General features: G+C 43.4%; 1 pseudogene; it reads left to right on the plus strand.

Annotated features, from left to right (window-relative positions):
* The first annotated feature begins 16,883 nt into the window (after nucleotides 1-16,883).
* LOC138070529 (large ribosomal subunit protein eL21-like) lies at nucleotides 16,884-17,373 on the plus strand (annotated as a pseudogene).
* Nucleotides 17,374-17,679: the final 306 nt, after the last annotated feature.

The following is a 17,679-nucleotide window of genomic DNA, read 5'->3' on the forward strand; positions in this document are numbered from 1 at the left end:
ATGTTAATCATTTAAGATAGTTTTTTTTTAGGAGACTAAAACACTAATGGGACATTTGTATACTTTTTCTTTTGAATTTCCTTCTGAATTAAAGCCATAGAGAGAAATCAGTCTGGTAATTTTATAATCATTGAACTTTCACTGGTTCCCATATGGTATTTGTTTTATGGACACTGGGTATTGCACCTGCAGTCCCTTGGATGTTTAGCCTCTGAGTAAACAGCTGTGTGTTCTCACTGGCTTTGCCTGTGTTTATCTTCCAGAGCACTGTGCCTTCACAGCACTGTGCCTGGAGAAGAAGAGGCCATGGCAGGAACAGGGCTCCCAGGAGACACTGGGCCTGGCTGAGTGTTGGGGTCTTTTAATGGACTGGAACCTGGTGGTCCGGAGTCGACGATAAGAAAGTGAAAGAAGGAAAGAGGCTAATATTCCCTGGGTTATTCAGCTGTCCTTCGCACTCCAGGGAATCAGCCAGAAATAGAGAGACAGAGAGAGAGAGAGAAGGAAGGACATGGGGACCCAAGTCTGGTCTAACAAGGGTGTTTTATTGAATTCTGTGTGAGTATATATACCATATTACAAGGTAGCTTCTTCAGATACCAGGCTTTACAAGTTACCAAGGGAACAAGGAGCAATAGAAGCCATAAGGCCAAAAGGCAATCCATATCAAAAGAGCATTGTAGATAATCCCTTTCACCATATGGAAAAGCTAATGAAGGAAATCCTATGCAAGAATCCCATCTTTCTGACCTCAGTCCTGGGAGTGGCTTGCCACTCAGGAACTGATAAGGAACAGAAGGTTCAAGAGAGATAGGAAAGAGCACACAGGAATCCTACTGTTAAACATTCCCTGATAGCTGAGGTCTGGTCTGGGTAGGTGAGCATGGCTTCCCCTCAGAGCAGCTGCTTCTGGGGTCCCTGGATGGAGGATCTGGAGGCAATGCTTCTGGAGGCCGTGGTGACAAGGGATCCATGGGGGTGGGGAAGCCGCCCTTCCTCCCCACAAGTCCCACTGCCTGCACAGCGGGGGTCCTGCTCTGGCCGCACTGGCGGCTGCCCTGATGGAGCGTCACTCACTCTCACATCATCTCCTGTCCCCGCGTCGTCTCCTGGCTGTGCTGTGGCCCTCCGCCCTGTTCCTTGATCCTCAGATCTGCCTTCCTCCTCCGAGTGTTCTTAGTAGCAGTCAGAGGATGTGCTGCTTGCAGCTGGCGGGCACCCTATCCCCACACCTGGGGGTGGGGAAGGAGAGCTGATGTTGGTTAGATTGGCTGCGGGCTGAGGCTTCAGGTGACTGGGCAGCCCTTCGGCTCAGATCTCTCATTACCCAGGAGTGATATTGGAACGTGACTTCCTGTTTCTGGCCTATAATGAATCCTGGATCTCCATTTCCAGGTGTAATCATGGATGCCATGAAGTCAGTCTGCCCAGAGTCCTTGTGGCTCCATGTAGAGTTTAGTTGCTCATATCCATGACTCACAACAATCTACGGAGCCTTCGCAATCTGCTCTAAACCACCTTTCTTGACAGGATCGAGAATGGGAAATTTCTCTAGCAGATTTTCACATTCCTTCGACAAGAATGGAATGTGATGTGTTCTGCTCAGAACCTGCACCTACAGCTTCTTGAGTTTCCATCCTTGGAAAGGCCGGAATCCATCGCACTGTGGACAGGCTGACTTCCTATGGTTCTTCCCTGGAAGAGTTCTGGGGCAGCATGAGGGGGACCACCCCAGAAGGTGTCCAGCTTTTTGTAAAAAATGAATTTGTTGCTGAAGCCAAAGTCTGATGTTCGTGTTCAAATCCAAGAGCAGGTTTTCTGCTTGTAAGTCTCTGTGGACAGCACCCTCCTGGTGACCAGTCACACAGAGCACACTACTGGTGGACTCTGCCTTCAGCCTCTCTGCTTTCCTACTGCCCTGAGCCATGGGTGCTCGCACACCTCTCCTCCGCTAGCATCCTCCAAACATGAGTCAAAGTTTCAGCATCTTTCAATGTAGAAGTTGCAGCTGTGAGTTGAGAAAACATGCCATCTACTCTTTTTTAAGTTAACAATCCACTGTGCCCTGTGTGCCTCTTATTTGGCTTGCGATGAGGGAGTAAGGGCATCTGGGTGTTGTCACCAGTAGCTCAGAGGAGGAAAGCAAGACACCTGTGCGTGATTTTTTTAAAGAACGTTCTATTGACAGTATAGATACAGAAAAGTGCACACATCATGTGTGCTGCTTGGTGACTGCTTACAGATTAAATTCACTTAATCAACATTCAGATCAAGAAACAGGATGTCATCAGCTCCCCTCCCCTCACCCCCCACCAGCCCCTTTCCAGTCTCTTTCTCCACAGTGATAGTCACTACTGTGTCTTCTAACAGCGCAGATTGGGTTTGCTTGTTTTTGAACTTTACATAACGGGAATCACATGGCGTTAGACCCATTGTGTCTGCTTCCTTTGTTCGCTGTTTTTATGAGATTCATTTCTTTCATCTGCTATCTTAAATGCTGTAGAGTAACCCATGGTTGGTCCATTTTGCTGTCACTGGGCATTGGGTAGTTCTCGGCTCAGTTCGGGCTGTTAAGAAGAGTGCTGCTCTGAACGTCCTTCTCTAGTGTTCAGTGAACATTTATGGCTTTCTGTTGGATACACACCTGGAATTGGGATGGATTGCTTAAGAGGGCTACAGTACAGTTTTTGGTTTTAGCAGACACTGCAATTTATACCAATTCACACACCCGCCAATACTAGCCCTTTAATTTAAATCTTTCTGTGGGTGGTGTAGCATTGTGGTTTTAATTTGCATTTCCCTGATGCCTAATAAAGTAGAACACTTTTTCATATGCTTACTGACCCTTTTCTTTTCTGTGAAATGCCCAATCAAGTCTTTTGCCTATTTTTCTTTGGGGTTGCCTGCATTTTTCTTATTAGTTTGTAGGTATTTTTTTTTTTTTTTAATATTTATTTGGCTGCACCAGGTCTTATTTGCATCACTTGGGATCTTTGATCTTCCTTGCATCATGCAGGATCTTTAGGTGCAGCATGTGGGATCTAGTTTCTTGACCAGGGATTGAACCCAGGCCCCCTACATTGGGAGTGCAGAGTCTTAGACATTGGACCTTTGGTTTGGTGTGAATTGTTTGTTGGATTTGGCCCTGGATATACATTTCCTCTCCTCCCCACCCATCCCTGTTTAACTCTCTGATGCCACCTCCCACTACTTTATCAATTGCTCCTTCTTCCTTGAATATGCCCTGCCTGGCACATTCCCAACTCATGCTCTGCTCTAGCTCCTGCTTCTGCCTGGAATCTTCTCTCCCTGGATCCACAGAACCCTCTGGCTCGCCTCCTTCAAGTATTTGCTCCAGTGTCACCTTCTTGGCGAGGCCTTCCCTGATTTATATCTTTGGTCTTATAAGGTGTGTTACAAGAGCTATCTGCCACCCTCAGTCCATTGTTTTCTTTCTTTTTTAAAACTTTGCATTATGTAAAAAATTAAACATGTTCAGTTCAGTCGCTCAGTCATGTCCGACTCTGCTACCCCATGAACCTCAGCACACCAGGTCTCCTTGTCCATCACCAACTCCCGGAGTCCACCCAAACCCATGTCCGTTGAGTTGGTGATGCCATCCAACCATCTCATCCTCTGTCATTCCCTTCCTCCCTGCCCCCAATCCCTCCTAGCATCAGGGTCTTTTCCAGTGAGTCAGCTCTTCGCATCAGGTGGCCAGAGTATTGGAGTTTCAGCTTTAGCATTAGTCCCTCCAATGAACACCCAGGACTGATCTCCTTTAGGGTGGACTGGTTGGATCTCCTTGCAGTCCAAGGGACCCGCAAGAGTCTTCTCCAACACCATAGTTGAAAAGCATCAATTCTTCGGTGCTCAGCTTTCTATCTAGTCCAACTCTCACATCCATACATGACCACTGGAAAAACCATAGCCTTGACTAGACGGACTTTAGTTGACAAAGTAATGTCTCTGCTTTTTAATATGCTGTCTAGGTTGGTCATAACTTTCACAGAACTAAAAAGATTAGTATACAGGCCTTTTCTTACATATCTAATATCCAACAGCTATAATTATCAACAGTTTTGCAATCTCATTTTATCCATAAATACTTCAGTCTACATTTTTAATAAGTGCGTTTTTAATATATAATACTGATCCATATTCAAATTTCCCATTTGTCTCAAAAATGTTTTGTTACATTTGATATGTTTGAATAAAGCTGTAAACAAGATGTGAAAGTGAAAGTGAAGTCGCTCAGTCATGCCTGACTCTTTATGACCCCATGGTCGGTAACCTGTACCAAGCTCCTCCAACCATGGGATTTTCCAGGCAAGAATGCTGGAGTGGGTTGCCATTTCCTTCTCCAGGGAATCTTCCCGACCCAGGGATCAAACCCAAGTCTCCTGCATTGTAGGCAGACGCTTTACCATCTGAGCCACCAGGGAAGTCCAAACAAGATGTACTTGTTTTTATTTTTCCACAGCAATTTGTTTATTATGGAATATATTTATCAAATATGTCAAAGCATATATATTTTGCTTACTTATTGTTTTTCTGTCCCTCTCCCATTAGAATTCTATTCCATGTGAGCAGTGATTTTTATCTGCTTTGTTCTTTGTTGTACCTCTAGCACCTAGAACAGTTCCTAGCAGTAAGTAGACAGAAAATAAATGTTTGGAGAAGGAATGAGTGAATATGTTGGCAAGATGGATGTAATAGCACAAGGGGTATGCTGTGTCAACTAGGTGAAATCTGTTATTTTCCCTCTCTAAAACTTTGGGCAACTTCTCTGAGCCTCAGATTTTCTCATCTGTGAAAAGGGACCGATAACACCAACTTTTCAGGGTTATTTTGAGAATTAGACAAAACTGAGTGTGCAGAGCCTCCCACTGTCAGTGTGGCTACTAGTTTTATTTTTCACTGTAACTGCCTTTGTTAGCCATATCTGTAAGGCATAAGCAGATGAAAGGACTGTGGTGGTGAACTTAGCCTTGCCCAAAGAGAGGTCTGACCTCTGTCCCTGGCTCCTAGGTGGTAACAGCTAAACCCCTTGGAATTTTCTGAGTGATAGGAATGTCTGTTTTATTTAGTGTCACACTGGATAGTATGCTACTGAAGTGTCTCCTGGTGTGGCCTTTGGGCCCCTTGATATCTGCCCTGCTGGGATGAGGGAGAGAGCTGAATGCTGAGTTCAACCACATGGCCAGTTAATTATGCCTTCATATGAAGCATCTATAAAAACTCTAATCAGTGAAGACTGGGTGAGCTTCCCTGTTGGCCATGCTCCATTCATACTGTCACACATCAGTGATGGGAGGATAATATGTCTTGAGGGCAAAGAAGCTTTATGTTTGGAAAATTCCCAGACTCTTCCCTATGTGTCTCTTCATTTGGCTAATTTTAATATTCATTGTTTCCCTGTAATAAACTATAACCATGAGTCCAAGCTTTCAGTTCGTTTTGTGAGTCCTTTCAATATATGATCAAGTCTGAGGGTGGCTTTGGAAATCCCCTGAATTTCAGTTGGTGTCGTAAGTGAGGACAGCCATGGGCGCGGTGCTCTTTAACTTTACGCTTGGACTCTGTTCTGGTATGTGGTGTCAGAAATTTGGGAGGCTTGGCACTCTGAAGCACTCTACCCTTAAACCTCATCTTTGGGCCAATTGCAAGTAGTTGCTGTTAGGAGAAGTGGGATTCAGGATAATGACCCTGACTCAATGAAATTGGCAGTTTGGGAAGAAAAAGGATGAGAGATCAGGGCTTGACAAACGTTTGGTTCCTGAATGGCCACGGGGCCACCCATGGGGTAGAATGGGTGATAGATGGTACAGCTGTGCTGTAATCAGTTACTGGAGGTAACTACCAGTAGAATGTTGAAAAAGCTACCAATAGAATGTTGAAATGATGAAGCCATCTCCTAGGGAGTTAGCTCATTGGATGCATTATGAAATGTAAAATAATAAAGAAATGTAAAGTAATAACTTCCTTGGTTATTGCTATTTGTTGTTGCTGTTCAGTCACTAGATCGTGTCCAGCTCTTTTGTGACCCCCATGGGCTCTGGCCTGCCAGGCTCCTCTGTGCATGGAATTTCCTAGGCAAGAACCCTGGAGTGGATTGCCATTTCCTTCTCCAGGAATCTTGCTGACCCAGGGATTGAACCCCCATTGGCAGGCGGTTTCTTTACCACAGAGCCACCTGGGAAGCGCCTGTTGTTTATAAAGAGCTAACATAACAGTGAGGAGAGGGATGGTGAATCCTGGTGACCAAGCTTGGATTTGGCTGGTCTACGTTTCTGCCTCCAGCCTTAGGACCACTACCACTGGGTAAAGTTAAACTGAAAGAAGAAAGTTTTGTATTACATCCTGACACTAGAACAATATTGGATTCTGGCCATTCTGTGCTACAGACTCTAGCCTCAGGGCCCTGAGCAAAGGGTAAAAGAAAACTAGAAGAAAGTCTGGGTAGATCTTAACACAAAACTTGAATCCTAACCTATCCATGGGACAGCCTGTGGCCTCAGGGCTGCTGCCACCAGGTCAGGTTAAAATGAAAGTAAGAGGAGGTGGGGGTACTTGCTGATGCTGGGCAAACTTGAATTCCAGCAGGCTGAGCTACAGTCTTGGTCTCAGTCACTTCCAATGAGAACAGTTAAACTGAAACACCAGCACATCATTGTATACGTGTACAAAAGGAACAGCTTTCATTTCACCTCTCTGAGTTGCTGGAAAATGCAGAGCTTAGTCTAAAGTCAGGTTGGAAGTGACATTAACAAGTACTTTTGCATGGTGTATTAGAATACTAAACTTGGTGTCCAGAGATCTGCTTTTAAATCCCTTCTTTACCATTTATCATCTTTTTGACTTTGGAATTCATACTGGCCTACTTGGACTCCAAGCAGAATACTGATGCCTGACTGGCTTAAACACAAGAAATTAATTTTTCACAGTTCTGAAGGCTAGACTAGGGTACTGCTGAGATTGGTGCATGAGACCTTTCTGCCAGGCTTGCAGCCTGTGTCCTCACACAGCTCTCTTCTGTTTGTGCACACAGAGAAAGATGCTGCTGTTGTCTCTTCCTCGTCTTATAAAGACACGGGTCCTAGAGGGTTAGGGCCTCACCCTTATGACCTTATCCAACCCTAATTATCTCCTTAAAGGCTTTATCTCCAAATATAGTCACACTGGGGGTTTAGGACTTCAGCATAGGAATTGGAGGGGAAGCAGAAATGATTCAGTCCATTATGGAAATATTGTTTAATTTTAGTGTATATCTCATAGTGCATTGCTGGATAGGTCTGAAGATTAGATAAGAAGATATATGTAGTAGACACTTAGTATTTGAGTTTTTAAAAAAATACTTATTTGCCTGCACTGGGTCTTAGTTGTGGCCTAAGGGATGTTTAGTTGTGGCACACAAGATTTTTTTTTTTTCAGTTGCAGCATGTAGGATCTATTTCCCTGACCAGGGATTGAACCCAGGCCCCTACACTGGGAGTGTGGAGTCTTAGCTATTGGACCACCAGGGAAGTCCTTAGTTATTATTTGATTTTTAAAAGTGTATCATTTTTAAGCTCTCTGCTATGCATTGCCAACTGAGAGAAGGGGAGATGATGAGTTTAGAATTTATATAAGTAAATTGAGCACATTACATGTAATTTGACTATATATTGATTTTCAGCTTATAAGTTGATTTTCAGCATTTGTGAAAAACATGTAGAGGTTTTTGAAAAAGAAAACATTCATTTCCTGGATTTACAATGCTTTCTTTTCACTATGAACACAAATGTTAAATAAGCCACTTTTAGTCATGACTAAGGAAATGGCAATGGCAACTCACTCCAGTATTCTTGCCTGGAGAATCCCAGGGACAGAGGAGCCTGGTGGGCTTCCATCTATGGGGTCGCACAGAGTCAGACACGATTGATGCAACTTAGCAGCAGCAGCAGCAGCAGCGGGTTTGAACATCACCAGAAACTGACCGATGTTAGAGAACTTTGAAATCTATGAGGTGAAACACAAAGGTAAAGCATTTGTGTTATTTTTAGACCCTGCATCTCTCATCAAAAGGCTTTAAGGTAGTTAAAAAAACAAAACACCAAAGCTTCTAAATGCATTTGGTTGTTTCAGTTAGATTAAAAAAATTTTAATTGGCATATAATTGCTTTACAATGTTGTGTTAGTTTCTGCTGTACAACAGTGGGAATCAGCTATGTGTATACATATATCCCTCCTTCTTGAGCCTCCCTCCTGCCCCTGCATCCCGCTTCTCTAGGTCATCAGAACACTGAGCTGAGCAACCTGTGCTATACAGCAGGCGTCTGTTCTACCCATGGTAGTGCATATATATGTCAGTGTTCTCTCAGTTCGTCCCACCCGCTCCTTCCCCCTCTGTGTCCATAAGTCCATTCGCTACATCTGTGTCTCTACTCCTGTACTGCAAATAGGTTCATCAGAACCATTCTTCTAGATTCCACTTTCAGTTTTCTGTAGCTTATTGAACAGTCATGGAGTACTGGGGCTAGCAATTCGAGGGGTTTGTCATTTTTGTGACTGTGAGAGTAAGCCATAGCCAATTAAAAGAACATTAGGCCTGACACTTTTTTGTGTGTGCAAATCTGACACATGTAACCTAGGCTGTGTACATAACCGACTTCTCACTCTGTGCTTTCCAAATGACACTTGCCACACAATCCAGATAATTTTCACCATGTGAAAAGCATGGTGCATGTTTTTCAAGAACACATGCAAAAATCCTAATTCAATTTTTTCAGCCAACATTAGGTGTGTACTTACCATGAGCCAGGGGTCAATGCTTTCTAGCCAAAATCACCAGGAAGATATCACGTTGTAGCAGTTGGACTTACTACTCACTGTAGCAAGGGAGAAAGCCCATCATAAGGGCCTGAGGGACTTCTCAGTAAGAGGGTATTGGAAGGTGACTATTACAGTATTTGATTTGTTTTAGGTAATTTTGTGGAGGGGCTAAGGAAGCAGGAGTTTGAATTGGATGTCAGGAAGCTAGTTCATTCTATGAAAATAAATGAAAGTGGAGAGAAGCCCTGTATGGTCGGGCCACTCAAGACAGCTACATCTCCCGCCCAACCAGCACCTGCTTCACCTACGCTCTACACAGCTGAAAGACTTTCCTGTGTATTTGCCCCAAGCCTCTGCTGGTGATTTTTCTCATCAAAAGGGCAGTGAGGGGCGTGCTCCTCTGCTGGTTTCCCTGGTAACTAATGAGCCCACCTGACATCAATTCCCCTATAACAGGTAACTCTTCCCTCCCCTCTTCCCCTGGCGAAGACTGCCACCGCGTTCTGCCGCTTTCTGCGGCACACTATGAAGTGTCGCTCCAGGACCTTCCTTCAGATGCGTAAGTTCCCCCACCCATTAATCTCTTTGGATGACTCCAGTCTGTTTCTCGGGTCTTGAAGCTGGGCAAGCACAGACCTCGTGGTCTGCAGGGCACAGCTCAATAAGCCATCAGGGTAGCAGGGGTGGAGGGCTGACTGTGGGAGAAGGTACACAAAGTTAGTAAACGAGAGTTTATCTTGTTCATTTGTGGGGTAGGATGGGCAAACCATAAGTCATTTATCTGAGGTGGGTGGCTTGTGGAGTTAGTGGTGGTAAGAGAGGGCAAAGCAATAGCTTGGGGCCAGATTATAGAGGACCTTGAGTGAAGGAAACCGGGAGTCATTGAATAAGTTTGAGGGGGTGCCAAGAATCACCGCTCACAGCTCATGTGCCTAACAGGGTTCAGTTCAGTTCAGTCGCTCAGTCGTGTCCGACTCTTTGCGACCCCATGAATCCCAGCACGCCAGGCCTCCCTGTCCATCACCAACTCCCGGAGTTCACTCAGACTCACGTCCATCGAGTCCGTGATGCCATCCAGCCATCTCATCCTCTGTCGTCCCCTTCTCCTCCTGCCCCCAACCCCTCCCAGCATCAGAGTCTTTTCCAACTCTTCGCATGAGGTGGCCAAAGTACTGGAGCTTCAGCTTTAGCATCATTCTTTCCAAAGAAATCCCAGGGTTGATCTCCTTCAGAATGGACTGGTTGGATCTTGCGGTCCAAGGGACTCTCAAGAGTCTTCTCCAACACCACAGTTCAAAAGCATCAATTCTTCGGCGCTCAGCTTTCTTCACAGTCCAACTCTCACATCTGCTGGGGTCCAGCCCCGGTGGATCCAGGGAATTCGAAGGGTGGATGGAGTCGGCGAGGAAAAAACTTATTTATTTATTAACATAAGATTAGATTAGGTAGAAATAGTGCAGTAGGAAAATTAAGTGGAGAAAGAAGGCTGAATAACTTGGCTTATGGGGAAGGCCAATAAAGTTCCAGACAAGGAGCTTGCACCATGTACATTGGGCCACCTGTGCTCACTTGAATATCAAAGGGTGCCCAGCCTTAGGCTCCCTTTCACGCGGGTCTTAAAAGCCAGGACAAGTAAGTAAACTTGGTGAGCCGCCCTGCTCTAGATCGGAATTCAGCCTGAAATTAGAGTAAAGAGGAGAGGGAGGCAGAGGGAGAAAAAGAGAGAGAGAGACATGGGGGGAGCCAGATTCCCAAGAAACGAGGCTGAGAGACTAGTCCGAGAAACTGGTCCATCCTTTATTGTTTAGAAGGCTTTTTATACTTTTGATAATACATGGAGATCAATGGGTAACACAAAGTTATGCAGCATTAGCAGTGATTTACATCATCTTCTGGCCAAAAAGGGCCAATTAACATTTTACAGCCTTTTTTCTGATAAGGGTTTGTTAACTAGAAGTCTTATTTGTGTTGATCTTCCCAAAGTCCGGTGCCACTCTCAGAAAGCACATTCTTACATAGCAAAGATACAGCAATTTATAACATGTAAAAGGAGTACAGTGATTTATAACAAAAGAAAAGTAACTCAAAAGACTAGTGTTGCTAACATCAAAACTACTATATATCTTTTTCCACATCCCGATTACATTGATTAACATCCTCCCAGGTGCCTAAAAGATAAAGAATATGGAGGCCTGGCGGCAATCATTGAGTCAACAGTGAAAACCCATCACCAATATGATTTTTAGTTCTTTAGAAAAGGCTCTGTATCTTTAAGATGCTTTTAAGCTTTGTGCCTCTCGCGGTTGGGGGCTGCAAGCAATTCACAAGCTGTAAGAGGTCTGGGGAACCTGTTAGGCAAGCTAGAGAGCTATCAGAGGGGTTTAACTGAAACATCCCTTTCAAATGCAGAAGGCTAAAGCCCTGATTTGACTTTTTCCAGAGAATATGAGAAGAGTGGAAAAGCAGGCAGATTCTTATTTTTTGGGGGGTGGATGCTCAGGAAATTCCAGGGGGAAAACCTGAGGTCTGACTAGCCTTGCCATCAGAGCTCTGCCACATGACCTTGTCACGGGTGGAATTCCTCACGCTGGCTCCCGGCACGCATCCATACACGACCACAGGAAAATCCATAGCCTTGACTAGACAGATCTTAGTCGGCAAAGTGATGTCTCTGCTTTTGAATATGCTATCTAGGTTGGTCATAACTTTTCTTCCAAGGAGTAAGCGTCTTTTAATTTCATGGGGTTTTCATACTCTTCTGATCATGTTACAATAAAAGATACATTTTACACCAAAACCTAGTACACATACATACAGACACACACACACACACGCCTGAATTTTAACAGAACACGACTCAGCCTTACTACTAGAGCTGCCCTCTGTTTCCCACTCCATTTGACTACACTTCACCTCTCTCTATGCTGCTTCACTCTCTTCTATTTCATGCCAGCTGTATGACCTAAATCAAATCCCTTATGATTGTACAGTGGAAGTGAGAAATAGATTTAAGGGCCTAGATCTGATAGATAGAGTGCCTGATGAACTATGGAATGAGATTCGTGACATTCTACAGGAGACCGGGATCAAGACCATCCCCATGGAAAAGACATGCAAAAAAGCAAAATGGCTGTCTGGGGAGGCCTTACAAATAGCTGTGAAAAGAAGAGAGGCAAAAAGCAAAGGAGAAAATGAAAGATAAAAGCATCTGAATGCAGAGTTCCAAAGAATAGCAAGAAGAGATAAGAAAGCCTTCTTCAGCGATCAATGCAAAGAAATAGAGGAGAACAACAGAATGGGAAAGACTAGAGATCTTTTCAAGAAACTTAGAGATACCAAGGGAACATTTCCTGCAAAGATGGGCTCGATAAAGGACACAAATGGTATGGACCTAACAGGAGCAGAAGATATTAAGAAGAGGTGGCAAGAATACACCGAAGAAATGTACAAAAAAGATCTTCACGACCCAGATAATCATGATGGTATGATCACTAATCTAGAACCAGACATCTTGGAAAGTGAAGTTAAGTGGGCCTTAGAAAGCATCACTAGGAACAAAGCTAGTGGAGGTGATGGAATGCCAGTGGAGCTGTTTCAAATCCTGAAAGATGATGCTGTGAAAGCGCTGCACTCAATATGCCAGCAAATTTGGAAATCTCAGCAGCGGCCACAGGACTGGAAAAGGTCAGTTTTCATTCCAATCCCAAAGAAAGACAATGCCAAAGAATGCTCAAACTACCGCACAGTTGCACTCATCTCACATGCTAGTAAAGTAATGCTCAAAATTCTCCAAGCTAGGCTTCAGCAATACGTGAACCATGAACTCCCTGATGTTCAAGCTGGTTTTAGAAAAGGCAGAGGAACCAGAGATCAAATTGCCAGCATCCACTGGATCATGGAAAAAGCAAGAGAGTTCCAGAAAAACATCTACTTCAGCTTTACTGACTATGCCAAAGCCTTTGACTGTGTGGATCACAATAAACTGTGGAAAATTCTGAGAGAGATGGGAATACCAGAGCACCTGACCTGCCTCTTGAGAAATCTGTATGCAGGTCAGGAAGCAACAGTTAGAACTGGACATGGAACAACAGACTGGTTTCAAATAGGAAAAGGAGTACGTCAAGGCTGTATATTGTCACCCTGCTTATTTAACTTATATGCAGAGTACATCATGAGAAATGCTGGACTGGAAGAAACACAAGCTTGAATCAAGATTGCCGGGAGAAATATCAATAACCTCAGATATGCAGATGACACCACCCTTATGGCAGAAAGTGAAGAGGAGCTAAAAAGCCTCTTGATGAAAGTGAAAGAGGAGAGTGAAAAAGTTGGCTTCAAGCTCAACATTCAGAAAACAAAGATCATGGCATCTGGTCCCATCACTTCATGGGAAATAGATGGGGAAACAGTGGAAACAGTGTCAGACTTTATTTTTGAGGGGCTCCAAAATCACTGCAGATGGTGACTGCAGCCATGAAATTAAAAGACACTTACTCCTTGGAAGAAAAGTTATGACCAACCTAGATAGCATATTCAAAAGCAGAGACATTACTTTGCCGACTAAGGTCCGTCTAGTCAAGGCTATGGTTTTTCCTGTGGTCATGTATGGATGTGAGAGATGGACTGTGAAGAAGACTGAACGCCGAAGAATTGATGCTTTTGAACTGTGGTGTTGGAGAAGACTCTTGAGAGTCCCTTGGACTGCAAGGAGATCCAACCAGTCCATTCTGAAGGAGATCAGCCCTGGGATTTCTTTGGAAGGAATGATGCTAAAGCTGAAGCTCCAGTACTTTGGCCACCTCATGTGAAGAGTTGACTCATTGGAAAAGACTCTGATGCTGGGAGGGATTGGGGGCAGGAGGAGAAGGGGATGACCGAGGATGAGATGGCTGGATGGCATCACGGACTTGATAGACGTGAGTCTGAGTGAACTCTGGGAGATGGTGATGAACAGGGAGGCCTGGCGTGCTGCAATTCATGGGGTCGCAGAGTCGGACACGATTGAGCAACTGAACGGAACTGAACTTTATGCACCCAACTGATTTTTCTTCCAACTTAGAAATGGCCTGACGTCTGAAAAATACTGTTTTTAGATGATGAATCAGTGTGGTGAGGGGAAATAGGAGTAGGAGGGCTGTTCATAGGACGGCAATAGTTCATTTACCAAAAAATTCATTAATTCATTTGATCAAAAATATTTATTAAGTATTTCCTACATATCAAGCATGAAAATACAATGATACCCAGACCCAGAAGTGCCCTTGGAGAGCTCATGATCAGCACGGAAGAGAAGGAGTCACTCACTGTTGCAAGTCTTTAATAGACAGTTGTGAAAATATTGCAGGATGATCTAAACTGCCTGAGAAAAATAGGGAAGATTTTATGGAGAAAACGGCATTTGAGGTGGTTCTTGAAAGCTAAGTTTGCCAAGATAAGGGGACTGGTGGAATGTAACCTAAGAGAAAGGGTCGTGTGACAATGACAAGCAGGTCTGAAAGCACAGAGTGTGATCTGGGTAGGGTTGCTAGATTGAGTAATAAAAATAGAGTGCCACCAGTCAAGTTTGAATTTCAGATTAACAATTACTAATTTTCAGCATAAGTATATCCCATCAGTCTGGGAGGGGCACAACATTCTGTGTGACTGGAATATGGGTGAACCTGGGAGTGTACTGGGATCGTGCTGTGAAATGTGATGAGAGAATAAAGAAACCCCCATGTAGACTCAAGCTTCTGCTGAAGGGTAATTTGAGAAAAAATTGTGGAATGCTTGGAAAGAAATTAAAAAAAAAAACATTGAAAAATATGCAACCCTTGAGTCTTTAGCTTATTAAAAATAAAGGTAGAATCACAGTATGTAGATTATTAATTATTAACCATTATTAATTGTGTTTGAGTAACAGTTTCTCACCTTCTCTCCTGATGCCTTTGTCCCCAAGTTTAGTTGAAAAGAGGGGAATGGACACATTTTGCCATGGGTACCAGTTTCTTATTACAGTCTAGACTGAAGCCATATTTAAGTTGGTAACAGTCATGGAATAAATGACACGTGTGTGATCAGCCAAGTGAATCTTTTTTCTGTTTAAGCAATTTCCCAGACATAATAGACACAGGTTGTCTACCTTTCATCCTCTCCCTTCTGCCTGCCCTCCCCAGCCCCCATCTCATCTACTCTTCAAAATACTGTAAGGGTGGCCCCTGGCAGGCATGTGATGGGACAAGTAACTCAAGCTGGACCAGGCAGTCTTCAGTCTCTCTTTAAATTGTGACTTTAAATTCAGGAGCTCAGGGTAGCCATGTTTTTTTGCCATATGGACTGGAAAATCAGAGGAAGCCAGTCAACATTGGGTGCAAGGTGTGGAGAACTGTGCAGCCTTTCAGTGAAGGAAGGATAGAGAGAGAGTGAGCATTTGGATTATACCAGAATGAGAAAGTGAAGAATGAAGAGACACAAAAGAGAGGAGAGAGGGGGAGACAGAGACAGACTGACTGACTGACAGATAGGGTTGGTTACCTTCCACTTTTGAGTTTTGTGCCCTTTTACCTTCTGATTCCTTTATGTTTAAGATCACGATGATGGATTCTGTGACCTGAAATGAGTACTAATTTAAAAACCATATCACTGGGAACAGTGGCTCTTGTCAGTCTCTTGTCTCTGGAGAGTGAAGACCAGAGAAAGGGGATCCAAGCCTCAATGCTGTCATGGATGAGGGGAAAGGAATGTAATATCTTCCTTCAGGAGACATGCTTTCTCTCCGTTTCCAGGCTCTGTGAAATATGTTGCAGGGTATATCTGTCTGCAACAGGACAGTCTGAGCATTGCTTGCCATTCAGTGCTCATGAAAGGAAAGTACCAAGACTGAGGAAAGTCAAGATTATGTGATTTTTTTCAAATTGAAGGTTTGTGACAATCTTGAATCAAGCAAGTCCATCGATACCATTTTTTCAAACAGCATTTGCTCACCTTGTGTCTCATTTTGAGATTAAGCCCTGAGCCTTTGGAGTGGGAGCACTGACTCCAAGACCCTGGACTACCAGAGAACTAACCCTAGGGAGTATCAAATATTGAGAACTCACACAAAAGAAACCGCTTGAATACAAGACCTGGCATCACCCAACCACCAGTAGCACCCTGTGCAGAAAGTCTCGTTTAAACAACAAACAAAACAAAAATACAAACCCAATCATCAGCAAACAGGATTACCACCTCAGTCAGCCTTGTCCATCAGAGGAAAAACAAGTGAGCAAACAAGCAAACAAAAACAGCACAAATCTCACCCTATATGAAGCTTACACAAACCACCGGACCAACCTTAGGAGGGCAGAAACCGAAAGGAAGAAAGAATTCAACCTTCAAGCCTGGGGTAAAGAGACCTCAAACACAGTAGGTTAAAAAAAATAATGAAAAGGCAGAGAAATACTACACAAATGAAGGAACAAATTACAAACACAGAAGTCCAAATAAATGAAGAGGAAATAGGCAAACTACCTGAAAAGCAATTCAGAATAATGATAGTAAAGATGATCAAAAACCTTGAGAACAAAATGGAGAAAATGCAATAATCAATTAACAAAGACCTAGAAGAATTAGAGAATAGACGTTCAGAGACAAACAACACAGTTACTGAAATTAAAAATACTCTAGAAGAAATCAATAGCGGAATATCTGAAGCCGAAGAGTGAATCAGTGAGCTGGAAGAGAAAATGATGGAAATAACTTCTGAAATGCAGAATAAAGTAAAAAGAATGAAAAGAACTGAGGATAGTCTCAGAGACATCTGGGACAATATCAAAGGCACCAACTTTCAAATTATATGGGTCCCAGAAGAAGAGAGAAAGGAAGGGTATGAGAAAATTTTTGAAGAGATTATAGTTGAAAATTTCCCCAACGTGGAAAAGGAGATAGTCAATCAAGTCCAAGAGGTGCAAAGAGTTCCATACAGGATAACCCAAGGAGAAACACACCAAGACACATATTAATCAAACTAACAAAGACTAAACACAAGGAAGAAGTATTAAAAGCAGCAAGGGAGCCTGTCGGCTGGAACCATCATCTTCCAGTAATTTGCCAAAATGACCAACACAAAGGGAAAGAGGAGGGGCACCCGCTGCATGCTCTCTAGGCCTTTCAGAAAACATGGAATTGTTCCTTTGGCCATATCCATGCAAATCTACAAGAAGGGTGATATTGTAGATATCAAGGGCATGGGTACTGTTCAAAAAGGAATGCCCCACAAATGTTGCCACGGCAAAACTGGGAGAGTCTATAATGTTACCCAGCATGCTGCTGGCATCATTGTAAACAAACAAGGGCAAGATTCTTGTCAAGAGAATTAATGTGCCTATTGAACATATTAAGCACTCTAAGAGCCTAGATAGCCTCCTGAAACATGTGAAGGAAAATGATCAGAAAAAGAAGGAAGCCAAAGAGAAAGGGATTTGGGTTCAGTTCAAGCACCAGCCTGTTCCACCCAGAGAAGCACACTTCATGAGGACCAATGGAAAGGAACCTGAACTGTTGGAGCCTATTCCCTATGAATGTATGGCCTGTTGGGTGTAAAAATAAAGACCTGGACTGTACAAATGTTTCTGTTAATTGAGTAGAGGTGTTGTGTTCAAATTCAGTGGGTGATGTGTTTTCAAATCTAATGTTTCTTCTTCCTGAAAGATGTAAGATAGTTTGTTGTTCAGTATGTTCCATTGGTTAATAAATTGCCAGATATTGCCAAAATAAAAAAAATAAATTGCCAAAAAAAAAAAAAAAAGCAGCTAGGGAAAAGCAACAAGTAACATACAGGGAAACCCCATACATTTAATAGCTGATGTTTCAGCAGAAACTCTGCCAGCCAGAAGGGAATGGAAGGAT

This window comes from Capricornis sumatraensis, chromosome 23 (genome assembly GCF_032405125.1).
Source record: "Capricornis sumatraensis isolate serow.1 chromosome 23, serow.2, whole genome shotgun sequence".
Taxonomy (NCBI): Eukaryota; Metazoa; Chordata; class Mammalia; order Artiodactyla; family Bovidae; genus Capricornis; species Capricornis sumatraensis.